The sequence below is a fragment of the Phalangium opilio genome, unplaced genomic scaffold (genome assembly GCF_054372755.1).
Source record: "Phalangium opilio isolate 3A_F unplaced genomic scaffold, DU_Popi_V2 ptg000037l_1, whole genome shotgun sequence".
Lineage (NCBI taxonomy): Eukaryota > Metazoa > Arthropoda > Arachnida > Opiliones > Phalangiidae > Phalangium > Phalangium opilio.
Genome location: NW_028324160.1, coordinates 7,979,639 through 8,006,377, shown reverse-complemented (window position 1 = coordinate 8,006,377; position 26,739 = coordinate 7,979,639). Strand labels below are relative to the sequence as shown.

General features: G+C 41.9%; 15 non-coding genes across 15 annotated transcripts; all 15 read left to right on the top strand.

Annotated features, from left to right (window-relative positions):
* The first annotated feature begins 7,907 nt into the window (after positions 1–7,907).
* Positions 7,908–7,991, top strand: TRNAL-UAA (transfer RNA leucine (anticodon UAA)). Its single transcript has one exon. It is a non-coding gene; the product is annotated as a tRNA-Leu (tRNA).
* Positions 7,992–8,677: 686 nt separating this feature from the next.
* On the top strand, positions 8,678–8,761 carry TRNAI-UAU (transfer RNA isoleucine (anticodon UAU)). The gene has a single exon. It is a non-coding gene; the product is annotated as a tRNA-Ile (tRNA).
* A 1,721-nt stretch (positions 8,762–10,482) lies between these two features.
* TRNAL-UAA (transfer RNA leucine (anticodon UAA)) lies at positions 10,483–10,566 on the top strand. Its single transcript has one exon. It is a non-coding gene; the product is annotated as a tRNA-Leu (tRNA).
* A 3,704-nt stretch (positions 10,567–14,270) lies between these two features.
* TRNAL-UAA (transfer RNA leucine (anticodon UAA)) lies at positions 14,271–14,354 on the top strand. Its single transcript has one exon. It is a non-coding gene; the product is annotated as a tRNA-Leu (tRNA).
* Positions 14,355–14,978: 624 nt separating this feature from the next.
* On the top strand, positions 14,979–15,062 carry TRNAL-UAA (transfer RNA leucine (anticodon UAA)). Its single transcript has one exon. It is a non-coding gene; the product is annotated as a tRNA-Leu (tRNA).
* A 2,101-nt stretch (positions 15,063–17,163) lies between these two features.
* On the top strand, positions 17,164–17,247 carry TRNAL-UAA (transfer RNA leucine (anticodon UAA)). The gene has a single exon. It is a non-coding gene; the product is annotated as a tRNA-Leu (tRNA).
* A 538-nt stretch (positions 17,248–17,785) lies between these two features.
* On the top strand, positions 17,786–17,869 carry TRNAL-UAA (transfer RNA leucine (anticodon UAA)). The gene has a single exon. It is a non-coding gene; the product is annotated as a tRNA-Leu (tRNA).
* A 387-nt stretch (positions 17,870–18,256) lies between these two features.
* TRNAL-UAA (transfer RNA leucine (anticodon UAA)) lies at positions 18,257–18,340 on the top strand. The gene has a single exon. It is a non-coding gene; the product is annotated as a tRNA-Leu (tRNA).
* A 1,492-nt stretch (positions 18,341–19,832) lies between these two features.
* TRNAL-UAA (transfer RNA leucine (anticodon UAA)) lies at positions 19,833–19,916 on the top strand. The gene has a single exon. It is a non-coding gene; the product is annotated as a tRNA-Leu (tRNA).
* A 1,093-nt stretch (positions 19,917–21,009) lies between these two features.
* TRNAL-UAA (transfer RNA leucine (anticodon UAA)) lies at positions 21,010–21,093 on the top strand. The gene has a single exon. It is a non-coding gene; the product is annotated as a tRNA-Leu (tRNA).
* Positions 21,094–22,426: 1,333 nt separating this feature from the next.
* TRNAL-UAA (transfer RNA leucine (anticodon UAA)) lies at positions 22,427–22,510 on the top strand. Its single transcript has one exon. It is a non-coding gene; the product is annotated as a tRNA-Leu (tRNA).
* A 538-nt stretch (positions 22,511–23,048) lies between these two features.
* On the top strand, positions 23,049–23,132 carry TRNAL-UAA (transfer RNA leucine (anticodon UAA)). Its single transcript has one exon. It is a non-coding gene; the product is annotated as a tRNA-Leu (tRNA).
* A 387-nt stretch (positions 23,133–23,519) lies between these two features.
* On the top strand, positions 23,520–23,603 carry TRNAL-UAA (transfer RNA leucine (anticodon UAA)). Its single transcript has one exon. It is a non-coding gene; the product is annotated as a tRNA-Leu (tRNA).
* Positions 23,604–25,095: 1,492 nt separating this feature from the next.
* TRNAL-UAA (transfer RNA leucine (anticodon UAA)) lies at positions 25,096–25,179 on the top strand. Its single transcript has one exon. It is a non-coding gene; the product is annotated as a tRNA-Leu (tRNA).
* A 1,093-nt stretch (positions 25,180–26,272) lies between these two features.
* TRNAL-UAA (transfer RNA leucine (anticodon UAA)) lies at positions 26,273–26,356 on the top strand. The gene has a single exon. It is a non-coding gene; the product is annotated as a tRNA-Leu (tRNA).
* The last annotated feature ends 383 nt before the right edge of the window (positions 26,357–26,739 follow it).

Genomic DNA, 26,739 nt, shown 5'->3' with positions numbered 1-26,739 from the left:
ATAAATACCATAAACTGCAAAACTATAAACAATACTGAGTAACTATTTTAATCATTCTCATTTTAAATTAATAATATCGCGTAATTAAATACATTTAATCATTCCCATTTTAAATTTTGTGTTCGCATGCTCATATTGTATATTTGTATTTTCCATGTATATTTGTATTTTTACTGTTTTTATGTTGATCGCCGGGCCGGCGCTCTTTTATATGGGGAGCTGTCGGGAATTGTCGGGAATAGATTCAGAAGCCAGTGCGAACGTGTCCTCTAGTTTCCTAAATTGCCCTCGGCATACGAGGAGGGTATAAAAGGCCGCTTCGCCCTGGCTTGAGGGAAGCATTAGCTGATAGCTAGCAGAGGGATAAGACCTAAGGTCCAGCCCCTGCTATACTTTCTAGCTTCTCCGCTCTTAGTAGAGGGATAAGGCCCAAGGCTCAGCCCCTACTAAGAGAACATCTCCCCGCGTCAAGTACGACTTACAGCCGGTACTTACATACCTACGTTTAAAGACTGAATAAAGATATTTTTACTTATAAATATTTGCTTCGTACTTCCACTGACGTGACTGTATTATAGCTGGATTTTCAAGGAAAACGTTTAAGAGCGTGTCAAGATGACCGAGTGGTCTAAGGCGTCAGATTTAAGCTCTGATCCTCGTATGAGGGCGTGGGTTCGAACCCCACTTCTGACAACGAATTGTTTCATTTTAATAACATGTATCTCATGATCATAAAAGGCTTCTCTAGTATGGAAACAAGTGAGTGGCTTTATGGAGCATAGAATTCCGAGAGGTATTTCGGGTGGTACTATAGCTTCAATTTCAAGGAAAACTTTTAAAAGCGTGTCAAGATGGCCGAGTGATCTAAGGCGTCAGATTTAAGCTCTGATCCTTGTATGAGGGCGTGGGTTCGAACCCTACTTCTGACAACGAATTGTTTCATTTTAAAAACATGTATCTCATGATCAGAAAAGGCTCTTCGTTTAAAAGCGTGTCAAGGTGACAGAGTGGTCTAAGGCGTCAGATTTAAGCTCTGATCCTCGAACGAGGGCGTGGGTTCGAGACCCACTTCTGACAACGAATTGATTCATTTTAATAACATGTATCTCATGATCAGAAAAGGCTTCTCTAGTATGACAACAAGTGAGTGGCTTTATGGAGCATAGAATTCCGAGAGGTATTTCGGGGTTGTACTATAGCTGGATTTTCAAGGAAAATGATTAAAAGCGTGTCAAGATGGCCGAGTGGTCTAAAGCGTCAGATTTAAGCTCTGATCCTTGTATGAGGGCGTGGGTTCGAAACCCACTTCTGACCACGAATTGATTCATTTTAATAACATGTATCTCATGATCAGAAAAGGCTTCTCTAGTATGACAACAAGTGAGTGGCTTTATGGGGCATAGAATTCCGAGAGGTATTTCGGGGTTGTACTATAGATGGATTTTTAGGAAAATGATTAAAAGCGTGTCAAGATGGCCGAGTGGTTTAAGGCGTCAGATTTAAGTTCTGATCCTTGTATGAGGGCGTGGGTTCGAACCCTACTTCTGACAACGAATTGTTTCATTTTAATAACATGTATCTCATGATCAGAAAAGGCTTCTCTAGTATGGCAACAAGTGAGTGGCTTTATGGAGCATAGAATTCCGAGAGTTATTTCGGGAGGTACTATACCTTCATTTTCAAGGAAAACGTTTAGAAGCGTGTCATGATGGCCGAGTGGTCTAAAGCGTCAGATTTAAGCTCTGATCCTTGTATGAGGGCGTGGGTTCGAACCCTACTTCTGACAACGAATTGTTTCATTTTAATAACACGTATCTCATGATCAGAAAAGGCTTCTCGTTTAAGAGCGTGACAAGATGACAGAGTGGTCTAAGGCGTCAGATTTAAGCTCTGATCCTCGTACGAGGGGGTGGGTTCGAAACCCACTTCTGACAACGAATTGATTCATTTTAATAACATGTATCTCATGATCAGAAAAGGCTTCTCTAGTATGGCAACAAGTGAGTGGCTTTATGGAGCATAGAATTCCGAGAGGTAGTTCGGGGTTGTACTATAGCTGGATTTTCAAGGAAAATGATTAAAAGCGTGTCAAGATGGCCGAGTGGTCTAAGGCGTCAGATTTAAGCTCTGATCCTTGTATGAGGGCGTGGGTTCGAACCCTACTTCTGACAACGAATTGTTTCATTTTAATAACATGTATCTCATGATCAGAAAAGGCTCCTCGTTTAAAAGCGTGTCAAGATGACAGAGTGGTCTAAGGCGTCAGATTTAAGCTCTGATCCTCGTACGAGGACGTGGGTTCCAAACCCACTTCTGACAACGAATTGATTCATTTTAATAACATGTATCTCATGATCAGAAAAGGCTTCTCTAGTATGGCAACAAGTGAGTGGCTTTATGGAGCATAGAATTCCGAGAGGTATTTCGGGGTTGTACTATAGCTGGATTTTTAGGAAAATGATTAACAGCGTGTCAAGATGGCCGAGTGGTCTAAGGCGTCAGATTTAAGTCCTGATCCTTGTATGAGGGCGTGGGTTCGAACCCCACTTCTGACAACGAATTGTTTCATTTTAATAACATGTATCTCATGATCAGAAAAGGCTTCTCTAGTATGGCAACAAGTGAGTGGCTTTATGGAGCATGTAATTCCGAGAGGTATTTCGGGGTTGTACTATAGCTGGATTTCAAGGAAAACGTTTAAAAGCGTTTCAAGATGGCCGAGAGGTCTAAGGCGTCAGATTTAAGATCTGATCCTTGTATGAGGGCGTGGGTTCGAACCCTACTTCTGACAATGAATTGTTTCATTTTAATAACATGTATCTCATGATCAGAGAAGGCTTCTCGTTTAAAAGCGTGTCAAGATGACAGAGTGGTCTTAGGCGTCAGATTTAAGCTCTGATCCTCGTACGAGGGCGTGGGTTCGAAACCCACTTCTGACAACGAATTGATTCATTTTAATAACATGTATCTCATGATCAAAAAAGGCTTCTCTAGTATGGCAACAAGTGAGTGGCTTTATGGAGCATAGAATTCCGAGAGGTATTTCGGGGTTGTACTATAGCTGGATTTTTAGGAAAATGATTAAAAGCGTGTCAAGATGACAGAGTGGTCTAAGGCGTCAGATTTGAGCTCTGATCCTCGTACGAGGGCGTTGGTTCGAAACCCACTTCTGTCAACGAATTGATTCATTTTAATAACATGTATCTCATGATCAGAAAAGGCTTCTCTAGTATGGCAACAAGTGAGTGGCTTTATGGAGCATAGAATTCCGAGAGGTATTTCGTGGTTGTACTATAGCTGGGTTTTCAAGGAAAATGATTAAAAGCGTGTCAAGATGGCCGAGTGGTCTAAAGCGTCAGATTTAAGCTCTGATCCTTGTATGAGGGCGTGGGTTCGAAACCCACTTCTGACAACGAATTGATTCATTTTAATAACATGTATCTCATGATCAGAAAAGGCTTCTCTAGTATGACAACAAGTGAGTGGCTTTATGGAGCATAGAATTCCGAGAGGTATTTCGGGGTTGCACTATAGATGGATTTTTAGAAAAATGATTAAAAGCGTGTCAAGATGGCCGAGTGGTCTAAGGCGTCAGATTTAAGTTCTGATCCCTGTATGAGGGCGTGGGTCGAACCCTACTTCTGACAACGAATTGTTTCATTTTAATAACATGTATCTCATGATCAGAAAAGGCTTCTCTAGTATGGCAACAAGTGAGTGGCTTTATGGAGCATAGAATTCCGAGAGTTATTTCGGGAGGTACTATAGCTTCATTTTCAAGGAAAACGTTTAGAAGCGTGTCAGGATGGCCGAGTGGTCTTAGGCGTCAGATTTAAGCTCTGATCCTTGTATGAGGGCGTGGGTTCGAACCCTACTTCTGACAACGAATTGTTTCATTTTAATAACACGTATCTCATGATCAGAAAAGGCTTCTCGTTTAAGAGCGTGACAAGATGACAGAGTGGTCTAAGGCGTCAGATTTAAGCTCTGATCCTCGTACGAGGGGGTGGGTTCGAAACCCACTTCTGACAACGAATTGATTCATTTTTATAACATGTATCTCTTGATCAGAAAAGGCTTCTCTAGTATGGCAACAAGTGAGTGGCTTTATGGAGCATAGAATTCCGAGAGGTAGTTCGGGGTTGTACTTTGGCTGGATTTTCAAGGAAAATGATTAAAAGCGTGTCAAGATGGCCGAGTGGTCTAAGGCGTCAGATTTAAGCTCTGATCCTTGTATGAGGGCGTGGGTTCGAACCCTACTTCTGACAACGAATTGTTTCATTTTAATAACATGTATCTCATGATCAGAAAAGGCTTCTCTAGTATGGCAACAAGTGAGTGGCTTTATGGAGCATAGAATTCCGAGAGGTATTTCGGGGTTGTACTATAGCTGGATTTTTAGGAAAATGATTAAAAGCGTGTCAAGATGACAGAGTGGTCTAAGGCGTCAGATTTAAGTTCTGATCCTTGTATGAGGGCGTGGGTTCGAACCCTACTTCTGACAGCGAATTGTTTCATTTTAATAACATGAATCTCATGATCAGAAAAGGCTTCTCGTTTAAAAGCGTGTCAAGATGACATAGTGGTCTAAGCCGTCAGATTTAAGCTCTGATCCTCGTACGAGGGGGTGGGTTCGAAACCCACTTCTGACAACGAATTGATTCATTTTAATAACATGTATCTCATGATCAGAAAAGGCTTCTCTAGTATGGCAACAAGTGAGTGGCTTTATGGAGCATAGAATTCCGAGAGGTATTTCGGGGTTGTACTATAGCTGGATTTTCAAGGAAAATGATTAAAAGCGTGTCAAGATGGCCGAGTGGTCTAAGGCGTCAGATTTAAGCTCTGATCCTTGTATGAGGGCGTGGGTTCGAACCCTACGTCTGACAACGAATTGTTTCATTTTAATAACATGTATCTCATGATCAGAGAAGGCTTCTCGTTTAAAAGCGTGTCAAGATGACAGAGTGGTCTAAGGCGTCAGATTTAAGCTCTGATCCTCGTACGAGGGCGTCGGTTCGAAACCCACTTCTGACAACGAATTGATTCATTTTAATAACATGTATCTCATGATCAAAAAAGGCTTCTCTAGTATGGCAACAAGTGAGTGACTTTATGGAGCATAGAATTCCGAGAGGTATTTCGGGGTTGTACTATAGCTGGGTTTTTAGGAAAATGATTAAAAGCGTGTCAAGATGACAGAGTGGTCTAAGGCGTCAGATTTAAGCTCTGATCCTCGTACGAGGGCGTGGGTTCGAAACCCACTTCTGTCAACGAATTGATTCATTTTAATAACATGTATCTCATGATCAGAAAAGGCTTCTCTAGTATGGCAACAAGTGAGTGGCTTTATGGAGCATAGAATTCCGAGAGGTATTTCGGGGTTGTACTATAGCTGGATTTTCAAGGAAAATGATTAAAAGCGTGTCAAGATGGCCGAGTGGTCTAAGGCGTCAAATTTAAGCTCTGATCCTTGTATGAGGGCGTGGGTTCGAACCCTACTTTTGACAATGAATTGTTTCATTTTAATAACATGTATCTCATGATCAGAGAAGGCTTCTCGTTTAAAAGCGTGTCAAGATGACAGAGTGGTCTAAGGCGTCAGATTTAAGCTCTGATCCTTGTATGAGGGCGTGGGTTCGAACCCTACTTCTGACAACGAATTGTTTCATTTTAATAACACGTATCTCATGATCAGAAAAGGCTTCTCGTTTAAGAGCGTGACAAGATGACAGAGTGGTCTAAGGCGTCAGATTTAAGCTCTGATCCTCGTACGAGGGGGTGGGTTCGAAACCCACTTCTGACAACGAATTGATTCATTTTAATAACATGTATCTCATGATCAGAAAAGGCTTCTCTAGTATGGCAACAAGTGAGTGGCTTTATGGAGCATAGAATTCCGAGAGGTATTTCGGGGTTGTACTATAGCTGGATTTTTAGGAAAATGATTAAAAGCGTGTCAAGATGGCCGAGTGGTCTAAGGCGTCAGATTTAAGTTCTGATCCTTGTATGACGGCGTGGGTTCGAACCCCACTTCTGACAACGAATTGTTTCATTTTAATAACATGTATCTCATGATCAGAAAAGGCTTCTCTAGTATGGCAACAAGTGAGTGGCTTTATGGAGCATGTAATTCCGAGAGGTATTTCGGGGTTGTACTATAACTGGATTTCAAGGAAAACGTTTAAAAGCGTTTCAAGATGGCCGAGAGGTCTAAGGCGTCAGATTTAAGCTCTGATCCTTGTATGAGGGCGTGGGTTCGAACCCTACTTCTGACAATGAATTGTTTCATTTTAATAACACGTATCTCATGATCAGAAAAGGCTTCTCGTTTAAGAGCGTGACAAGATGACAGAGTGGTCTAAGGCGTCAGATTTAAGCTCTGATCCTCGTACGAGGGGGTGGGTTCGAAACCCACTTCTGACAACGAATTGATTCATTTTAATAACATGTATCTCATGATCAAAAAAGGCTTCTCTAGTATGGCAACAAGTGAGTGGCTTTATGGAGCATAGAATTCCGAGAGGTATTTCGGGGTTGTACTATAGCTGGATTTTTAGGAAAATGATTAAAAGCGTGTCAAGATGGCCGAGTGGTCTAAGGCGTCAGATTTAAGTTCTGATCCTTGTATGACGGCGTGGGTTCGAACCCCACTTCTGACAACGAATTGTTTCATTTTAATAACATGTATCTCATGATCAGAAAAGGCTTCTCTAGTATGGCAACAAGTGAGTGGCTTTATGGAGCATGTAATTCCGAGAGGTATTTCGGGGTTGTACTATAACTGGATTTCAAGGAAAACGTTTAAAAGCGTTTCAAGATGGCCGAGAGGTCTAAGGCGTCAGATTTAAGCTCTGATCCTTGTATGAGGGCGTGGGTTCGAACCCTACTTCTGACAATGAATTTTTTCATTTTAATAACATGTATCTCATGATCAGAGAAGGCTTCTCGTTTAAAAGCGTGTTAAGATGACAGAGTGGTCTTAGGCGTCAGATTTAAGCTCTGATCCTCGTACGAGGGCGTGGGTTCGAAACCCACTTCTGACAACAAATTGATTCATTTTAATAACATGTATCTCATGATCAAAAAAGGCTTCTCTAGTATGGCAACAAGTGAGTGGCTTTATGGAGCATAGAATTCCGAGAGGTATTTCGGGGTTGCACTATAGCTGGATTTTTAGGAACATGATTAAAAGCGTGTCAAGATGACAGAGTGGTCTAAGGCGTCAGATTTAAGCTCTGATCCTCGTACGAGGGCGTGGGTTCGAAACCCACTTCTGTCAACGAATTGATTCATTTTAATTACATGTATCTCATGATCAGAAAAGGCTTCTCTAGTATGGCAACAAGTGAGTGGCTTTATGGAGCATAGAATTCCGAGAGGTATTTCGGGGTTGTACTATAGCTGGATTTTCAAGGAAAATGATTAAAAGCGTGTCAAGATGGCCGAGTGGTCTAAAGCGTCAGATTTAAGCTCTGATCCTTGTATGAGGGCGTGGGTTCGAAACCCACTTCTGACAACGAATTGATTCATTTTAATAACATGTATCTCATGATCAGAAAAGGCTTCTCTAGTATGACAACAAGTGAGTGGCTTTATGGAGCATAGAATTCCGAGAGGTATTTCGGGGTTGCACTATAGATGGATTTTTAGAAAAATGATTAAAAGCGTGTCAAGATGGCCGAGTGGTCTAAGGCGTCAGATTTAAGTTCTGATCCTTGTATGAGGGCGTGGGTTCGAACCCTACTTCTGACAACGAATTGTTTCATTTTAATAACATGTATCTCATGATCAGAAAAGGCTTCTCTAGTATGGCAACAAGTGAGTGGCTTTATGGAGCATAGAATTCCGAGAGTTATTTCGGGAGGTACTATAGCTTCATTTTCAAGGAAAACGTTTAGAAGCGTGTCAGGATGGCCGAGTGGTCTAAGGCGTCAGATTTAAGCTCTGATCCTTGTATGAGGGCGTGGGTTCGAACCCTACTTCTGACAACGAATTGTTTCATTTTAATAACACGTATCTCATGATCAGAAAAGGCTTCTCGTTTAAGAGCGTGACAAGATGACAGAGTGGTCTAAGGCGTCAGATTTAAGCTCTGATCCTCGTACGAGGGGGTGGGTTCGAAACCCACTTCTGACAACGAATTGATTCATTTTTATAACATGTATCTCTTGATCAGAAAAGGCTTCTCTAGTATGGCAACAAGTGAGTGGCTTTATGGAGCATAGAATTCCGAGAGGTAGTTCGGGGTTGTACTATGGCTGGATTTTCAAGGAAAATGGTTAAAAGCGTGTCAAGATGGCCGAGTGGTCTAAGGCGTCAGATTTAAGCTCTGATCCTTGTATGAGGGCGTGGGTTCGAACCCTACTTCTGACAACGAGTTGATTCATTTTAATAACATGTATCTCATGATCAGAAAAGGCTTCTCTAGTATGGCAACAAGTGAGTGGCTTTATGGAGCATAGAATTCCGAGAGGTATTTCGGGGTTGTACTATAGCTGGATTTTCAAGGAAAATGATTAAAAGCGTGTCAAGATGGCCGAGTGGTCTAAGGCGTCAGATTTAAGCTCTGATCCTTGTATGAGGGCGTGGGTTCGAACCCTACTTCTGACAATGAATTGTTTCATTTTAATAACATGTATCTCATGATCAGAGAAGGCTTCTCGTTTAAAAGCGTGTCAAGATGACAGAGTGGTCTAAGGCGTCAGATTTATGCTCTGATCCTCGTACGAGGGCGTGGGTTCGAAACCCACTTCTGACAACGAATTGATTCATTTTAATAACATGTATCTCATGATCAAAAAAGGCTTCTCTAGTATGGCAACAAGTGAGTGACTTTATGGAGCATAGTATTCCGAGAGGTATTTCGGGGTTGTACTATAGCTGGGTTTTTAGGAAAATGATTAAAAGCGTGTCAAGATGACAGAGTGGTCTAAGGCGTCAGATTTAAGCTCTGATCTTCGTACGAGGGCGTGGGTTCGAAACCCACTTCTGTCAACGAATTGATTCATTTTAATAACATGTATCTCATGATCAAAAAAGGCTTCTCTAGTATGGCAACAAGTGAGTGGCTTTATGGAGCATAGAATTCCGAGAGGTATTTCGGGGTTGTACTATAGCTGGATTTTTAGGAAAATGATTAAAAGCGTGTCAAGATGGCCGAGTGGTCTAAGGCGTCAGATTTAAGTTCTGATCCTTGTATGACGGCGTGGGTTCGAACCCCACTTCTGACAACGAATTGTTTCATTTTAATAACATGTATCTCATGATCAGAAAAGGCTTCTCTAGTATGGCAACAAGTGAGTGGCTTTATGGAGCATGTAATTCCGAGAGGTATTTCGGGGTTGTACTATAACTGGATTTCAAGGAAAACGTTTAAAAGCGTTTCAAGATGGCCGAGAGGTCTAAGGCGTCAGATTTAAGCTCTGATCCTTGTATGAGGGCGTGGGTTCGAACCCTACTTCTGACAATGAATTTTTTCATTTTAATAACATGTATCTCATGATCAGAGAAGGCTTCTCGTTTAAAAGCGTGTTAAGATGACAGAGTGGTCTTAGGCGTCTGATTTAAGCTCTGATCCTCGTACGAGGGCGTGGGTTCGAAACCCACTTCTGACAACGAATTGATTCATTTTAATAACATGTATCTCATGATCAAAAAAGGCTTCTCTAGTATGGCAACAAGTGAGTGGCTTTATGGAGCATAGAATTCCGAGAGGTATTTCGGGGTTGTACTATAGCTGGATTTTTAGGAACATGATTAAAAGCGTGTCAAGATGACAGAGTGGTCTAAGGCGTCAGATTTAAGCTCTGATCCTCGTACGAGGGCGTGGGTTCGAAACCCACTTCTGTCAACGAATTGATTCATTTTAATTACATGTATCTCATGATCAGAAAAGGCTTCTCTAGTATGGCAACAAGTGAGTGGCTTTATGGAGCATAGAATTCCGAGAGGTATTTCGGGGTTGTACTATAGCTGGATTTTCAAGGAAAATGATTAAAAGCGTGTCAAGATGGCCGAGTGGTCTAAAGCGTCAGATTTAAGCTCTGATCCTTGTATGAGGGCGTGGGTTCGAAACCCACTTCTGACAACGAATTGATTCATTTTAATAACATGTATCTCATGATCAGAAAAGGCTTCTCTAGTATGACAACAAGTGAGTGGCTTTATGGAGCATAGAATTCCGAGAGGTATTTCGGGGTTGCACTATAGATGGATTTTTAGAAAAATGATTAAAAGCGTGTCAAGATGGCCGAGTGGTCTAAGGCGTCAGATTTAAGTTCTGATCGATCCTTGTATGAGGGCGTGGGTTCGAACCCTACTTCTGACAACGAATTGTTTCATTTTAATAACATGTATCTCATGATCAGAAAAGGCTTCTCTAGTATGGCAACAAGTGAGTGGCTTTATGGAGCATAGAATTCCGAGAGTTATTTCGGGAGGTACTATAGCTTCATTTTCAAGGAAAACGTTTAGAAGCGTGTCAGGATGGCCGAGTGGTCTAAGGCGTCAGATTTAAGCTCTGATCCTTGTATGAGGGCGTGGGTTCGAACCCTACTTCTGACAACGAATTGTTTCATTTTAATAACACGTATCTCATGATCAGAAAAGGCTTCTCGTTTAAGAGCGTGACAAGATGACAGAGTGGTCTAAGGCGTCAGATTTAAGCTCTGATCCTCGTACGAGGGGGTGGGTTCGAAACCCACTTCTGACAACGAATTGATTCATTTTTATAACATGTATCTCTTGATCAGAAAAGGCTTCTCTAGTATGGCAACAAGTGAGTGGCTTTATGGAGCATAGAATTCCGAGAGGTAGTTCGGGGTTGTACTATGGCTGGATTTTCAAGGAAAATGATTAAAAGCGTGTCAAGATGGCCGAGTGGTCTAAGGCGTCAGATTTAAGCTCTGATCCTTGTATGAGGGCGTGGGTTCGAACCCTACTTCTGACAACGAATTGTTTCATTTTAATAACATGTATCTCATGATCAGAAAAGGCTTCTCTAGTATGGCAACAAGTGAGTGGCTTTATGGAGCATAGAATTCCGAGAGGTATTTCGGGGTTGTACTATAGCTGGATTTTTAGGAAAATGATTAAAAGCGTGTCAAGATGACAGAGTGGTCTAAGGCGTCAGATTTAAGTTCTGATCCTTGTATGAGGGCGTGGGTTCGAACCCTACTTCTGACAACGAATTGTTTCATTTTAATAACATGAATCTCATGATCAGAAAAGGCTTCTCGTTTAAAAGCGTGTCAAGATGACATAGTGGTCTAAGCCGTCAGATTTAAGCTCTGATCCTCGTACGAGGGGGTGGGTTCGAAACCCACTTCTGACAACGAGTTGATTCATTTTAATAACATGTATCTCATGATCAGAAAAGGCTTCTCTAGTATGGCAACAAGTGAGTGGCTTTATGGAGCATAGAATTCCGAGAGGTATTTCGGGGTTGTACTATAGCTGGATTTTCAAGGAAAATGATTAAAAGCGTGTCAAGATGACAGAGTGGTCTAAGGCGTCAGATTTAAGCTCTGATCCTCGTACGAGGGCGTGGGTTCGAAACCCACTTCTGTCAACGAATTGATTCATTTTAATAACATGTATCTCATGATCAGAAAAGGCTTCTCTAGTATGGCAACAAGTGAGTGGCTTTATGGAGCATAGAATTCCGAGAGGTATTTCGGGGTTGTACTATAGCTGGATTTTCAAGGAAAATGATTAAAAGCGTGTCAAGATGGCCGAGTGGTCTAAGGCGTCAGATTTAAGCTCTGATCCTTGTATGAGGGCGTGGGTTCGAACCCTACTTCTGACAATGAATTGTTTCATTTTAATAACATGTATCTCATGATCAGAGAAGGCTTCTCGTTTAAAAGCGTGTCAAGATGACAGAGTGGTCTAAGGCGTCAGATTTAAGCTCTGATCCTCGTACGAGGGCGTGGGTTCGAAACCCACTTCTGACAACGAATTGATTCATTTTAATAACATGTATCTCATGATCAAAAAAGGCTTCTCTAGTATGGCAACAAGTGAGTGACTTTATGGAGCATAGTATTCCGAGAGGTATTTCGGGATTGTACTATAGCTGGGTTTTTAGGAAAATGATTAAAAGCGTGTCAAGATGACAGAGTGGTCTAAGGCGTCAGATTTAAGCTCTGATCTTCGTACGAGGGCGTGGGTTCGAAACCCACTTCTGTCAACGAATTGATTCATTTTAATAACATGTATCTCATGATCAGAAAAGGCTTCTCTAGTATGGCAACAAGTGAGTGGCTTTATGGAGCATAGAATTCCGAGAGGTATTTCGGGGTTGTACTATAGCTGGATTTTCAAGGAAAATGATTAAAAGCGTGTCAAGATGGCCGAGTGGTCTAAGGCGTCAGATTTAAGCTCTGATCCTTGTATGAGGGCGTGGGTTCGAACCCTACTTTTGACAATGAATTGTTTCATTTTAATAACATGTATCTCATGATCAGAGAAGGCTTCTCGTTTAAAAGCGTGTCAAGATGACAGAGTGGTCTAAGGAGTCAGATTTAAGCTCTGATCCTTGTATGAGGGCGTGGGTTCGAACCCTACTTCTGACAACGAATTGTTTCATTTTAATAACACGTATCTCATGATCAGAAAAGGCTTCTCCTTTAAAAGCGTGTCAAGATGACATAGTGGTCTAAGCCGTCAGATTTAAGCTCTGATACTCGTACGAGGGGGTGGGTTCGAAACCCACTTCTGACAACGAATTGATTCATTTTAATAACATGTATCTCATGATCAGAAAAGGCTTCTCTAGTATGGCAACAAGTGAGTGGCTTTATGGAGCATAGAATTCCGAGAGGTATTTCGGGGTTGTACTATAGCTGGATTTTCAAGGAAAATGATTAAAAGCGTGTCAAGATGGCCGAGTGGTCTAAGGCGTCAGATTTAAGCTCTGATCCTTGTATGAGGGCGTGGGTTCGAACCCTACTTCTGACAACGAATTGTTTCATTTTAATAACATGTATCTCATGATCAGAAAAGGCTTCTCTAGTATGGCAACAAGTGAGTGGCTTTATGGAGCATGTAATTCCGAGAGGTATTTCGGGGTTGTACTATAGCTGGATTTTCAAGGAAAATGATTAAAAGCGTGTCAAGATGGCCGAGTGGTCTAAGGCGTCAGATTTAAGCTCTGATCCTTGTATGAGGGCGTGGGTTCGAACCCTACTTCTGACAATGAATTGTTTCATTTTAATAAAATGTATCTCATGATCAGAGAAGGCTTCTCGTTTAAAAGCGTGTCAAGATGACAGAGTGGTCTAAGGCGTCAGATTTAAGCTCTGATCCTCGTACGAGGGCGTGGGTTCGAAACCCACTTCTGACAACGAATTGATTCATTTTAATAACATGTATCTCATGATCAAAAAAGGCTTCTCTAGTATGGCAACAAGTGAGTGACTTTATGGAGCATAGTATTCCGAGAGGTATTTCGGGGTTGTACTATAGCTGGGTTTTTAGGAAAATGATTAAAAGCGTGTCAAGATGACAGAGTGGTCTAAGGCGTCAGATTTAAGCTCTGATCTTCGTACGAGGGCGTGGGTTCGAAACCCACTTCTGTCAACGAATTGATTCATTTTAATAACATGTATCTCATGATCAGAAAAGGCTTCTCTAGTATGGCAACAAGTGAGTGGCTTTATGGAGCATAGAATTCCGAGAGGTATTTCGGGGTTGTACTATAGCTTGATTTTCAAGGAAAATGATTAAATGCGTGTCAAGATGGCCGAGTGGTCTAAGGCGTCAGATTTAAGCTCTGATCCTTGTATGAGGGCGTGGGTTCGAACCCTACTTTTGACAATGAATTGTTTCATTTTAATAACATGTATCTCATGATCAGAGAAGGCTTCTCGTTTAAAAGCGTGTCAAGATGACAGAGTGGTCTAAGGCGTCAGATTTAAGCTCTGATCCTTGTATGAGGGCGTGGGTTCGAACCCTACTTCTGACAACGAATTGTTTCATTTTAATAACACGTATCTCATGATCAGAAAAGGCTTCTCGTTTAAAAGCGTGTCAAGATGACATAGTGGTCTAAGCCGTCAGATTTAAGCTCTGATCCTCGTACGAGGGGGTGGGTTCGAAACCCACTTCTGACAACGAATTGATTCATTTCAATAACATGTATCTCATGATCGGAAAAGGCTTCTCTAGTATGGCAACAAGTGAGTGGCTTTATGGAGCATAGAATTCCGAGAGGTATTTCGGGGTTGTACTATAGCTGGATTTTCAAGGAAAATGATTAAAAGCGTGTCAAGATGGCCGAGTGGTCTAAGGCGTCAGATTTAAGCTCTGATCCTCGTACGAGGACGTGGGTTCGAAACCCACTTCTGACAACGAATTGATTCATTTTAATAACATGTATCTCATGATCAGAAAAGGCTTCTCTAGTATGGCAACAAGTGAGTGGCTATATGGAGCATAGAATTCCGAGAGGTATTTCGGGGTTGTACTATAGCTGGATTTTTAGGAAAATGATTAAAAGCGTGTCAAGATGGCCGAGTGGTCTAAGGCGTCAGATTTAAGTTCTGATCCTTGTATGAGGGCGTGGGTTCGAACACCACTTCTGACAACGAATTGTTTCATTTTAATAACATGTATCTCATGATCAGAAAAGGCTTCTCCTATATGGCAACAAGTGAGTGGCTTTATGGAGCATGTAATTCCGAGAGGTATTTCGGGGTTGCACTATAGATGGATTTTTAGAAAAATGATTAAAAGCGTGTCAAGATGGCCGAGTGGTCTAAGGCGTCAGATTTAAGTTCTGATCCTTGTATGAGGGCGTGGGTTCGAACCCTACTTCTGACAACGAATTGTTTCATTTTAATAACATGTATCTCATGATCAGAAAAGGCTTCTCTAGTATGGCAACAAGTGAGTGGCTTTATGGAGCATAGAATTCCGAGAGTTATTTCGGGAGGTACTATAGCTTCATTTTCAAGGAAAACGTTTAGAAGCGTGTCAGGATGGCCGAGTGGTCTAAGGCGTCAGATTTAAGCTCTGATCCTTGTATGAGGGCGTGGGTTCGAACCCTACTTCTGACAACGAATTGTTTCATTTTAATAACATGTATCTCATGATCAGAAAAGGCTTCTCTAGTATGGCAACAAGTGAGTGGCTTTATGGAGCATAGAATTCCGAGAGGTATTTCGGGGTTGTACTATAGCTGGATTTTTAGGAAAATGATTAAAAGCGTGTCAAGATGACAGAGTGGTCTAAGGCGTCAGATTTAAGTTCTGATCCTTGTATGAGGGCGTGGGTTCGAACCCTACTTCTGACAACGAATTGTTTCATTTTAATAACATGAATCTCATGATCAGAAAAGGCTTCTCGTTTAAAAGCGTGTCAAGATGACATAGTGGTCTAAGCCTTCAGATTTAAGCTCTGATCCTCGTACGTGGGGGTGGGTTCGAAACCCACTTCTGACAACGAATTGATTCATTTTAATAACATGTATCTCATGATCAGAAAAGGCTTCTCTAGTATGGCAACAAGTGAGTGGCTTTATGGAGCATAGAATTCCGAGAGGTATTTCGGGGTTGTACTATAGCTGGATTTTCAAGGAAAATGATTAAAAGCGTGTCAAGATGGCCGAGTGGTCTAAGGCGTCAGATTTAAGCTCTGATCCTTGTATGAGGGCGTGGGTTCGAACCCTACTTCTGACAACGAATTGTTTCATTTTAATAACATGTATCTCATGATCAGAGAAGGCTTCTCGTTTAAAAGCGTGTCAAGATGACAGAGTGGTCTAAGGCGTCAGATTTAAGCTCTGATCCTCGTACGAGGGCGTGGGTTCGAAACCCACTTCTGACAACGAATTGATTCATTTTAATAACATGTATCTCATGATCAAAAAAGGCTTCTCTAGTATGGCAACAAGTGAGTGACTTTATGGAGCATAGAATTCCGAGAGGTATTTCGGGGTTGTACTATAGCTGGGTTTTTAGGAAAATGATTAAAAGCGTGTCAAGATGACAGAGTGGTCTAAGGCGTCAGATTTAAGCTCTGATCCTCGTACGAGGGCGTGGGTTCGAAACCCACTTCTGTCAACGAATTGATTCATTTTAATAACATGTATCTCATGATCAGAAAAGGCTTCTCTAGTATGGCAACAAGTGAGTGGCTTTATGGAGCATAGAATTCCGAGAGGTATTTCGGGGTTGCACTATAGATGGATTTTTAGAAAAATGATTAAAAGCGTGTCAAGATGGCCGAGTGGTCTAAAGCGTCAGATTTAAGCTCTGATCCTTGTATGAGGGCGTGGGTTCGAAACCCACTTCTGACAACGAATTGATTCATTTTAATAACATGTATCTCATGATCAGAAAAGGCTTCTCTAGTATGACAACAAGTGAGTGGCTTTATGGAGCATAGAATTCCGAGAGGTATTTCGGGGTTGCACTATAGATGGATTTTTAGAAAAATGATTAAAAGCGTGTCAAGATGGCCGAGTGGTCTAAGGCGTCAGATTTAAGTTCTGATCCTTGTATGAGGGCGTGGGTTCGAACCCTACTTCTGACAACGAATTGTTTCATTTTAATAACATGTATCTCATGATCAGAAAAGGCTTCTCTAGTATGGCAACAAGTGAGTGGCTTTATGGAGCATAGAATTCCGAGAGGTATTTCGGGGTTGTACTATAGCTGGGTTTTTAGGAAAATGATTAAAAGCGTGTCAAGATGACAGAGTGGTCTAAGGCGTCAGATTTAAGCTCTGATCCTCGTACGAGGGCGCGGGTTCGAAACCCACTTCTGTCAACGAATTGATTCATTTTAATAACATGTATCTCATGATCAGAAAAGGCTTCTCTAGTATGGCAACAAGTGAGTGGCTTTATGGAGCATAGAATTCCGAGAGGTATTTCGGGGTTGCACTATAGATGGATTTTTAGAAAAATGATTAAAAGCGTGTCAAGATGGCCGAGTGGTCTAAGGCGTCAGATTTAAGTTCTGATCCTTGTATGAGGGCGTGGGTTCGAACCCTACTTCTGACAACGAATTGTTTCATTTTAATAACATGTATCTCATGATCAGAAAAGGCTTCTCTAGTATGGCAACAAGTGAGTGGCTTTATGGAGCATAGAATTCCGGGAGTTATTTCGGGAGGTACTATAGCTTCATTTTCAAGGAAAACGTTTAGAAGCGTGTCAGGATGGCCGAGTGGTCTAAGGCGTCAGATTTAAGCTCTGATCCTTGTATGAGGGCGTGGGTTCGAACCCTACTTCTGACAACGAATTGTTTCATTTTAATAACACGTATCTCATGATCAGAAAAGGCTTCTCGTTTAAGAGCGTGACAAGATGACAGAGTGGTCTAAGGCGTCAGATTTAAGCTCTGATCCTCGTACGAGGGGGTGGGTTCGAAACCCACTTCTGACAACGAATTGATTCATTTTTATAAAATGTATCTCTTGATCAGAAAAGGCTTCTCTAGTATGGCAACAAATGAGTGGCTTTATGGAGCATAGAATTCCGAGAGGTAGTTCGGGGTTGTACTATGGCTGGATTTTCAAGGAAAATGATTAAAAGCGTGTCAAGATGGCCGAGTGGTCTAAGGCGTCAGATTTAAGCTCTGATCCTTGTATGAGGGCGTGGGTTCGAACCCTACTTCTGACAACGAATTGTTTCATTTTAATAACATGTATCTCATGATCAGAAAAGGCTTCTCTAGTATGGCAACAAGTGAGTGGCTTTATGGAGCATAGAATTCCGAGAGGTATTTCGGGGTTGTACTATAGCTGGATTTTCAAGGAAAATGATTAAAGGCGTGTCAAGATGGCCGAGTGGTTTAAGGCGTCAGATTTAAGCTCTGATCCTTGTATGAGGGCGTGGGTTCGAACCCCACTTCTGACAACGAATTGTTTCATTTTAATAACATGTATCTCATGATCAGAAAAGGCTTCTCTAGTATGGCAACAAATGAGTGGCTTTATGGAGCATAGAATTCCGAGAGGTATTTCGGGGTTGTACTATAGCTGGATTTCAAGGAAAACGTTTAAAAGCGTGTCAAGATGGCCGAGTGGTCTAAGGCGTCAGATTTAAGCTCTGATCCTTGTATGAGGGCGTGGGTTCGAACCCTACTTCTGACAACGAATTGTTACATTTTAATAACATGTATCTCATGCTCACGAAGCGCTTCTTTAGTATGGAAACAAGTGATTGGCTTTATGGAGCATAGAATTCCGAGAGATATTTCGGGTGGTATTATAGCTTCATTTTCAAGGAAAACGTTAAGAATGCGTCAGGATGGCCGAGTGGTCTAAGGCGTCAGATTTAAGATCTGATCCTCGTATGAGTTCGTGGGTTCGAACCCCACTTCTGACAACGAATTGTTTCATTTTAATATCATGTAGCTCATGATCAGAAAAGGCTTCTCTAGTATGGCAACAAGTGAGTGGCTTTATGGAGCATAGAATTCCGAGAGGTATTTCGGGGTTGTATTATTGCTGGATTTTCAAGAAAAACGTTTAAAAGCGTGTCAACATGACCGAGTGGTCTAAGGCGTCAGATTTAAGCTCTGATCCTCGTATGAACGCGTGGGTTCGAACCCCACTTCTGACAACGAATTGTTTCATTTTAATAACATGTACCTCATGCTCACGAAGCGCTTCTCTAGTATGGAAACAAGTGAGTGGCTTTATGGAGCATGTAATTCCGAGAGGTATTTCGGGGTTGTACTATAGCTGGATTTCAAGGAAAACGTTTAAAAGCGTGTCAAGATGGCCGAGAGGTCTAAGGCGTCAGATTTAAGCTCTGATCCTTGTATGAGGGTGTGGGTTCGAACCCTACTTCTGACAACGAATTGTTTCATTTTAATAACATGTACCTCATGATCAGAAAAGGCTTCTCTAGTATGGCAACAAGTGAGTGGCTTTATGGAGCATAGAATTTCGTGAGGTATTTCGGGGTTGTACTATAGCTGGATTTCAAGGAAAACGTTTAAAAGCGTGTCAAGATGGCCGAGTGGTCTAAGGCGTCAGATTTAAGCTCTGATCCTTGTATGAGGGCGTGGGTTCGAACCCTACTTCTGACACCGGATTGTTTCATTTTAATAACATGTATCTCATGATCAGAAAAGGCTTCTCTAGTATGGCAACAAGTGAGTGGCTTTATGGAGCATAGAATTCCGAGAGGTATTTCGGAGTTGTATTGTAGCTGTATTTTCAAGGAAAATCTTTAAAAGCGTGTCAAGATGACTGAGTGGTCTTTTAATAACATGTATCTCATGCTCACGAAGCGCTTCTCTAGTATAGAAACAAGTGAGTGGCTTTATGGAGCATAGAATTCCGAGAGATATTTCGGGTGGTACTATAGCTTCATTTTCAAGGAAAACGTTTAGAACGCGTCAGGATGGCCGAGTGGTCTAAGGCGTCAGATTTAAGCTCTGATCCTCGTATGAGGGCGTGGGTTCGAACACCTTTTCTGACAACGAATTGTTTCATTTTAATAACATGTATCTCATGATCAGAAAAGGCTTCTCTAGTATGGCAACAAGTGAGTGGCTTTATGGAGTATAGAATGCCGAGAGGTATTTCGGGGTTGTATTATTGCTGGATTTTCAAGGAAAACGATTAAAAGCGTGTCAAGTTGACCGAGTGGTCTAAGGCGTCAGATTTAAGCTCTGATCCTCGTATGAGCGCGTGGGTTCGAACCCCACTTCTGTCAACGAATTGTTTCATTTTAATAACATGTTCCTCAGGCTCACGAAGCGCTTCTCTAGTATGGAAACAAGTGAGTGACTTTATGGAGCATAGAATTCCGAGAGGTATTTCGGGTGGTACTATAGCTTCATTTTCAAGGAAAACGTTCAGAACGTGTCAGGATGGCCGAGTGGTCTAAGGCGTCAGATTTAAGCTCTGATCCTCGTATGAGGGCGTGGGTTCGAACCCCACTCCTGACAACGAATTGTTTCATTTTAATAACATGTATCTCATGATCAGAAAAGGCTTCTCTAGTATGGCAACAAGTGAGTGGCTTTATGGAGTATAGAATGCCGAGAGGTATTTCGGGGTTGTATTATTGCTGGTTTTTCAAGGAAAACGTTTAAAAGCGTGTCAAGATGACTGAGTGGTCTTAGGCGTCAGAATTAAGCTCTGATCCTCGTATGAGGGCGTGGGTTCGATCCCCACTTCTTACAACGAATTGTTTCATTTTAGTAACATGTATCTCATGATCAGAAAAGGCTTCTCTAGTATGGCAACAAGCGAGTGGCTTTATGGAGCATAGAATTCCGAGAGGTATTTCGGGGTTGTACTATAGCTGGATTTCAAGGAAAACGTTTAAAAGCGTGTCAAGATGGCCGAGTGGTCTAAGGCGTCAGATTTAAGCTCTGATCCTTGTATGAGGGCGTGGGTTCGAACCCTACTTCTGACAACGAATTGTTACATTTTAATAACATGTATCTCATGCTCACGAAGCGCTTCTCTAGTATGGAAACAAGTGAGTGGCTTTATAGAGCATAGAATTCCGAGAGATATTTCGGGTGGTACTATAGTTTCATTTTCAAGGAAAACGTTTAGAACGCGTAGGATGGCCGAGTGGTCTAAGGCGTCAGATTTAAGCTCTGATCCTTGTATGAGGGCGTGGGTTCGAACCCCACTTCTGACAACGAATTGTTTCATTTTAATAACATGTATCTCATGCTCACGAAGCGCTTCTCTAGTATCGAAACAAGTGAGTGGCTTCATGGAGCATAGAATTCCGAGAGTTATTTCGGGTGGTACTATAGCTTCATTTCAAGGTAAACGTTTTAAAGCGTGTCAGGATGGCAGAGTGGTCTAAGGCGTCAGATTTAATCTCTGATCCTCGTATGAGGGCGTGGATTCGAACCCCACTTCTGACAACGAATTGTTTCATTTAAATAACATGTACCTCATGCTCACGAAGCGCTTCTCTAGTATGGAAACAAGTGAGTGGTTTTATGGAGCATAGAATTCGGAGAGGTATTTCGGGTGGTACTATAGCTTCATTTTCAAGGAAAACGTTTAGCACGTGTCAGGATGGCCGAGTGGTCTAAGGCGTCAGATTTAAGCTCTGATCCTCGTATGAGGGCGTGGGTTCGAACCCCACTTCTGACAACGAATTGTTTCATTTTAATAACATGTATCTCATGATCAGAAAAGGCTTCTCTAGTATGGCAACAAGTGAGTGGCTTTATGGAGATTAGAATGCCGAGAGGTATTTCGGGGTTGTATTATTGCTGGATTTTCAAGAAAAACGTTTAAAAGCGTGTCAACATGACCGAGTGGTCTAAGGCGTCAGATTTAAGCTCTGATCCTCGTATGAACGCGTGGGTTCGAACCCCACTTCTGACAACGAATTGTTTCATTTTAATAACATGTACCTCATGCTCACGAAGCGCTTCTCTAGTATGGAAACAAGTGAGTGGCTTTATGGAGCATGTAATTCCGAGAGGTATTTCGGGGTTGTACTATAGCTGGATTTCAAGGAAAACGTTTAAAAGCGTGTCAAGATGGCCGAGAGGTCTAAGGCGTCAGATTTAAGCTCTGATCCTTGTATGAGGGTGTGGGTTCGAACCCTACTTCTGACAACGAATTGTTTCATTTTAATAACATGTACCTCATGATCAGAAAAGGCTTCTCTAGTATGGCAACAAGTGAGTGGCTTTATGGAGCATAGAATTTCGTGAGGTATTTCGGGGTTGTACTATAGCTGGATTTCAAGGAAAACGTTTAAAAGCGTGTCAAGATGGCCGAGTGGTCTAAGGCGTCAGATTTAAGCTCTGATCCTTGTATGAGGGCGTGGGTTCGAACCCTACTTCTGACACCGGATTGTTTCATTTTAATAACATGTATCTCATGATCAGAAAAGGCTTCTCTAGTATGGCAACAAGTGAGTGGCTTTATGGAGCATAGAATTCCGAGAGGTATTTCGGGGTTGTACTATAGCTGGGTTTTTAGGAAAATGATTAAAAGCGTGTCAAGATGACAGAGTGGTCTAAGGCGTCAGATTTAAGCTCTGATCCTCGTACGAGGGCGCGGGTTCGAAACCCACTTCTGTCAACGAATTGATTCATTTTAATAACATGTATCTCATGATCAGAAAAGGCTTCTCTAGTATGGCAACAAGTGAGTGGCTTTATGGAGCATAGAATTCCGAGAGGTATTTCGGGGTTGCACTATAGATGGATTTTTAGAAAAATGATTAAAAGCGTGTCAAGATGGCCGAGTGGTCTAAGGCGTCAGATTTAAGTTCTGATCCTTGTATGAGGGCGTGGGTTCGAACCCTACTTCTGACAACGAATTGTTTCATTTTAATAACATGTATCTCATGATCAGAAAAGGCTTCTCTAGTATGGCAACAAGTGAGTGGCTTTATGGAGCATAGAATTCCGGGAGTTATTTCGGGAGGTACTATAGCTTCATTTTCAAGGAAAACGTTTAGAAGCGTGTCAGGATGGCCGAGTGGTCTAAGGCGTCAGATTTAAGCTCTGATCCTTGTATGAGGGCGTGGGTTCGAACCCTACTTCTGACAACGAATTGTTTCATTTTAATAACACGTATCTCATGATCAGAAAAGGCTTCTCGTTTAAGAGCGTGACAAGATGACAGAGTGGTCTAAGGCGTCAGATTTAAGCTCTGATCCTCGTACGAGGGGGTGGGTTCGAAACCCACTTCTGACAACGAATTGATTCATTTTTATAAAATGTATCTCTTGATCAGAAAAGGCTTCTCTAGTATGGCAACAAGTGAGTGGCTTTATGGAGCATAGAATTCCGAGAGGTAGTTCGGGGTTGTACTATGGCTGGATTTTCAAGGAAAATGATTAAAAGCGTGTCAAGATGGCCGAGTGGTCTAAGGCGTCAGATTTAAGCTCTGATCCTTGTATGAGGGCGTGGGTTCGAACCCTACTTCTGACAACGAATTGTTTCATTTTAATAACATGTATCTCATGATCAGAAAAGGCTTCTCTAGTATGGCAACAAGTGAGTGGCTTTATGGAGCATAGAATTCCGAGAGGTATTTCGGGGTTGTACTATAGCTGGATTTTCAAGGAAAATGATTAAAGGCGTGTCAAGATGGCCGAGTGGTTTAAGGCGTCAGATTTAAGCTCTGATCCTTGTATGAGGGCGTGGGTTCGAACCCCACTTCTGACAACGAATTGTTTCATTTTAATAACATGTATCTCATGATCAGAAAAGGCTTCTCTAGTATGGCAACAAATGAGTGGCTTTATGGAGCATAGAATTCCGAGAGGTATTTCGGGGTTGTACTATAGCTGGATTTCAAGGAAAACGTTTAAAAGCGTGTCAAGATGGCCGAGTGGTCTAAGGCGTCAGATTTAAGCTCTGATCCTTGTATGAGGGCGTGGGTTCGAACCCTACTTCTGACAACGAATTGTTACATTTTAATAACATGTATCTCATGCTCACGAAGCGCTTCTTTAGTATGGAAACAAGTGATTGGCTTTATGGAGCATAGAATTCCGAGAGATATTTCGGGTGGTATTATAGCTTCATTTTCAAGGAAAACGTTAAGAATGCGTCAGGATGGCCGAGTGGTCTAAGGCGTCAGATTTAAGATCTGATCCTCGTATGAGTTCGTGGGTTCGAACCCCACTTCTGACAACGAATTGTTTCATTTTAATATCATGTAGCTCATGATCAGAAAAGGCTTCTCTAGTATGGCAACAAGTGAGTGGCTTTATGGAGCATAGAATTCCGAGAGGTATTTCGGGGTTGTATTATTGCTGGATTTTCAAGAAAAACGTTTAAAAGCGTGTCAACATGACCGAGTGGTCTAAGGCGTCAGATTTAAGCTCTGATCCTCGTATGAACGCGTGGGTTCGAACCCCACTTCTGACAACGAATTGTTTCATTTTAATAACATGTACCTCATGCTCACGAAGCGCTTCTCTAGTATGGAAACAAGTGAGTGGCTTTATGGAGCATGTAATTCCGAGAGGTATTTCGGGGTTGTACTATAGCTGGATTTCAAGGAAAACGTTTAAAAGCGTGTCAAGATGGCCGAGAGGTCTAAGGCGTCAGATTTAAGCTCTGATCCTTGTATGAGGGTGTGGGTTCGAACCCTACTTCTGACAACGAATTGTTTCATTTTAATAACATGTACCTCATGATCAGAAAAGGCTTCTCTAGTATGGCAACAAGTGAGTGGCTTTATGGAGCATAGAATTTCGTGAGGTATTTCGGGGTTGTACTATAGCTGGATTTCAAGGAAAACGTTTAAAAGCGTGTCAAGATGGCCGAGTGGTCTAAGGCGTCAGATTTAAGCTCTGATCCTTGTATGAGGGCGTGGGTTCGAACCCTACTTCTGACACCGGATTGTTTCATTTTAATAACATGTATCTCATGATCAGAAAAGGCTTCTCTAGTATGGCAACAAGTGAGTGGCTTTATGGAGCATAGAATTCCGAGAGGTATTTCGGAGTTGTATTGTAGCTGTATTTTCAAGGAAAATCTTTAAAAGCGTGTCAAGATGACTGAGTGGTCTTTTAATAACATGTATCTCATGCTCACGAAGCGCTTCTCTAGTATAGAAACAAGTGAGTGGCTTTATGGAGCATAGAATTCCGAGAGATATTTCGGGTGGTACTATAGCTTCATTTTCAAGGAAAACGTTTAGAACGCGTCAGGATGGCCGAGTGGTCTAAGGCGTCAGATTTAAGCTCTGATCCTCGTATGAGGGCGTGGGTTCGAACACCTTTTCTGACAACGAATTGTTTCATTTTAATAACATGTATCTCATGATCAGAAAAGGCTTCTCTAGTATGGCAACAAGTGAGTGGCTTTATGGAGTATAGAATGCCGAGAGGTATTTCGGGGTTGTATTATTGCTGGATTTTCAAGGAAAACGATTAAAAGCGTGTCAAGTTGACCGAGTGGTCTAAGGCGTCAGATTTAAGCTCTGATCCTCGTATGAGCGCGTGGGTTCGAACCCCACTTCTGTCAACGAATTGTTTCATTTTAATAACATGTTCCTCAGGCTCACGAAGCGCTTCTCTAGTATGGAAACAAGTGAGTGACTTTATGGAGCATAGAATTCCGAGAGGTATTTCGGGTGGTACTATAGCTTCATTTTCAAGGAAAACGTTCAGAACGTGTCAGGATGGCCGAGTGGTCTAAGGCGTCAGATTTAAGCTCTGATCCTCGTATGAGGGCGTGGGTTCGAACCCCACTCCTGACAACGAATTGTTTCATTTTAATAACATGTATCTCATGATCAGAAAAGGCTTCTCTAGTATGGCAACAAGTGAGTGGCTTTATGGAGTATAGAATGCCGAGAGGTATTTCGGGGTTGTATTATTGCTGGTTTTTCAAGGAAAACGTTTAAAAGCGTGTCAAGATGACTGAGTGGTCTTAGGCGTCAGAATTAAGCTCTGATCCTCGTATGAGGGCGTGGGTTCGATCCCCACTTCTTACAACGAATTGTTTCATTTTAGTAACATGTATCTCATGATCAGAAAAGGCTTCTCTAGTATGGCAACAAGTGAGTGGCTTTATGGAGCATAGAATTCCGAGAGGTATTTCGGGGTTGTACTATAGCTGGATTTCAAAGAAAACGTTTAAAAGCGTGTCAAGATGGCCGAGTGGTCTAAGGCGTCAGATTTAAGCTCTGATCCTTGTATGAGGGCGTGGGTTCGAACCCTACTTCTGACAACGAATTGTTACATTTTAATAACATGTATCTCATGCTCACGAAGCGCTTCTCTAGTATGGAAACAAGTGAGTGGCTTTATAGAGCATAGAATTCCGAGAGATATTTCGGGTGGTACTATAGTTTCATTTTCAAGGAAAACGTTTAGAACGCGTAGGATGGCCGAGTGGTCTAAGGCGTCAGATTTAAGCTCTGATCCTTGTATGAGGGCGTGGGTTCGAACCCCACTTCTGACAACGAATTGTTTCATTTTAATAACATGTATCTCATGCTCACGAAGCGCTTCTCTAGTATCGAAACAAGTGAGTGGCTTCATGGAGCATAGAATTCCGAGAGTTATTTCGGGTGGTACTATAGCTTCATTTCAAGGTAAACGTTTTAAAGCGTGTCAGGATGGCAGAGTGGTCTAAGGCGTCAGATTTAATCTCTGATCCTCGTATGAGGGCGTGGATTCAAACCCCACTTCTGACAACGAATTGTTTCATTTAAATAACATGTACCTCATGCTCACGAAGCGCTTCTCTAGTATGGAAACAAGTGAGTGGCTTTATGGAGCATAGAATTCCGAGAGGTATTTCGGGTGGTACTATAGCTTCATTTTCAAGGAAAACGTTTAGCACGTGTCAGGATGGCCGAGTGGTCTAAGGCGTCAGATTTAAGCTCTGATCCTCGTATGAGGGCGTGGGTTCGAACCCCACTTCTGACAACGAATTGTTTCATTTTAATAACATGTATCTCATGATCAGAAAAGGCTTCTCTAGTATGGCAACAAGTGAGTGGCTTTATGGAGATTAGAATGCCGAGAGGTATTTCGGGGTTGTATTATTGCTGGATTTTCAAGAAAAACGTTTAAAAGCGTGTCAACATGACCGAGTGGTCTAAGGCGTCAGATTTAAGCTCTGATCCTCGTATGAACGCGTGGGTTCGAACCCCACTTCTGACAACGAATTGTTTCATTTTAATAACATGTACCTCATGCTCACGAAGCGCTTCTCTAGTATGGAAACAAGTGAGTGGCTTTATGGAGCATGTAATTCCGAGAGGTATTTCGGGGTTGTACTATAGCTGGATTTCAAGGAAAACGTTTAA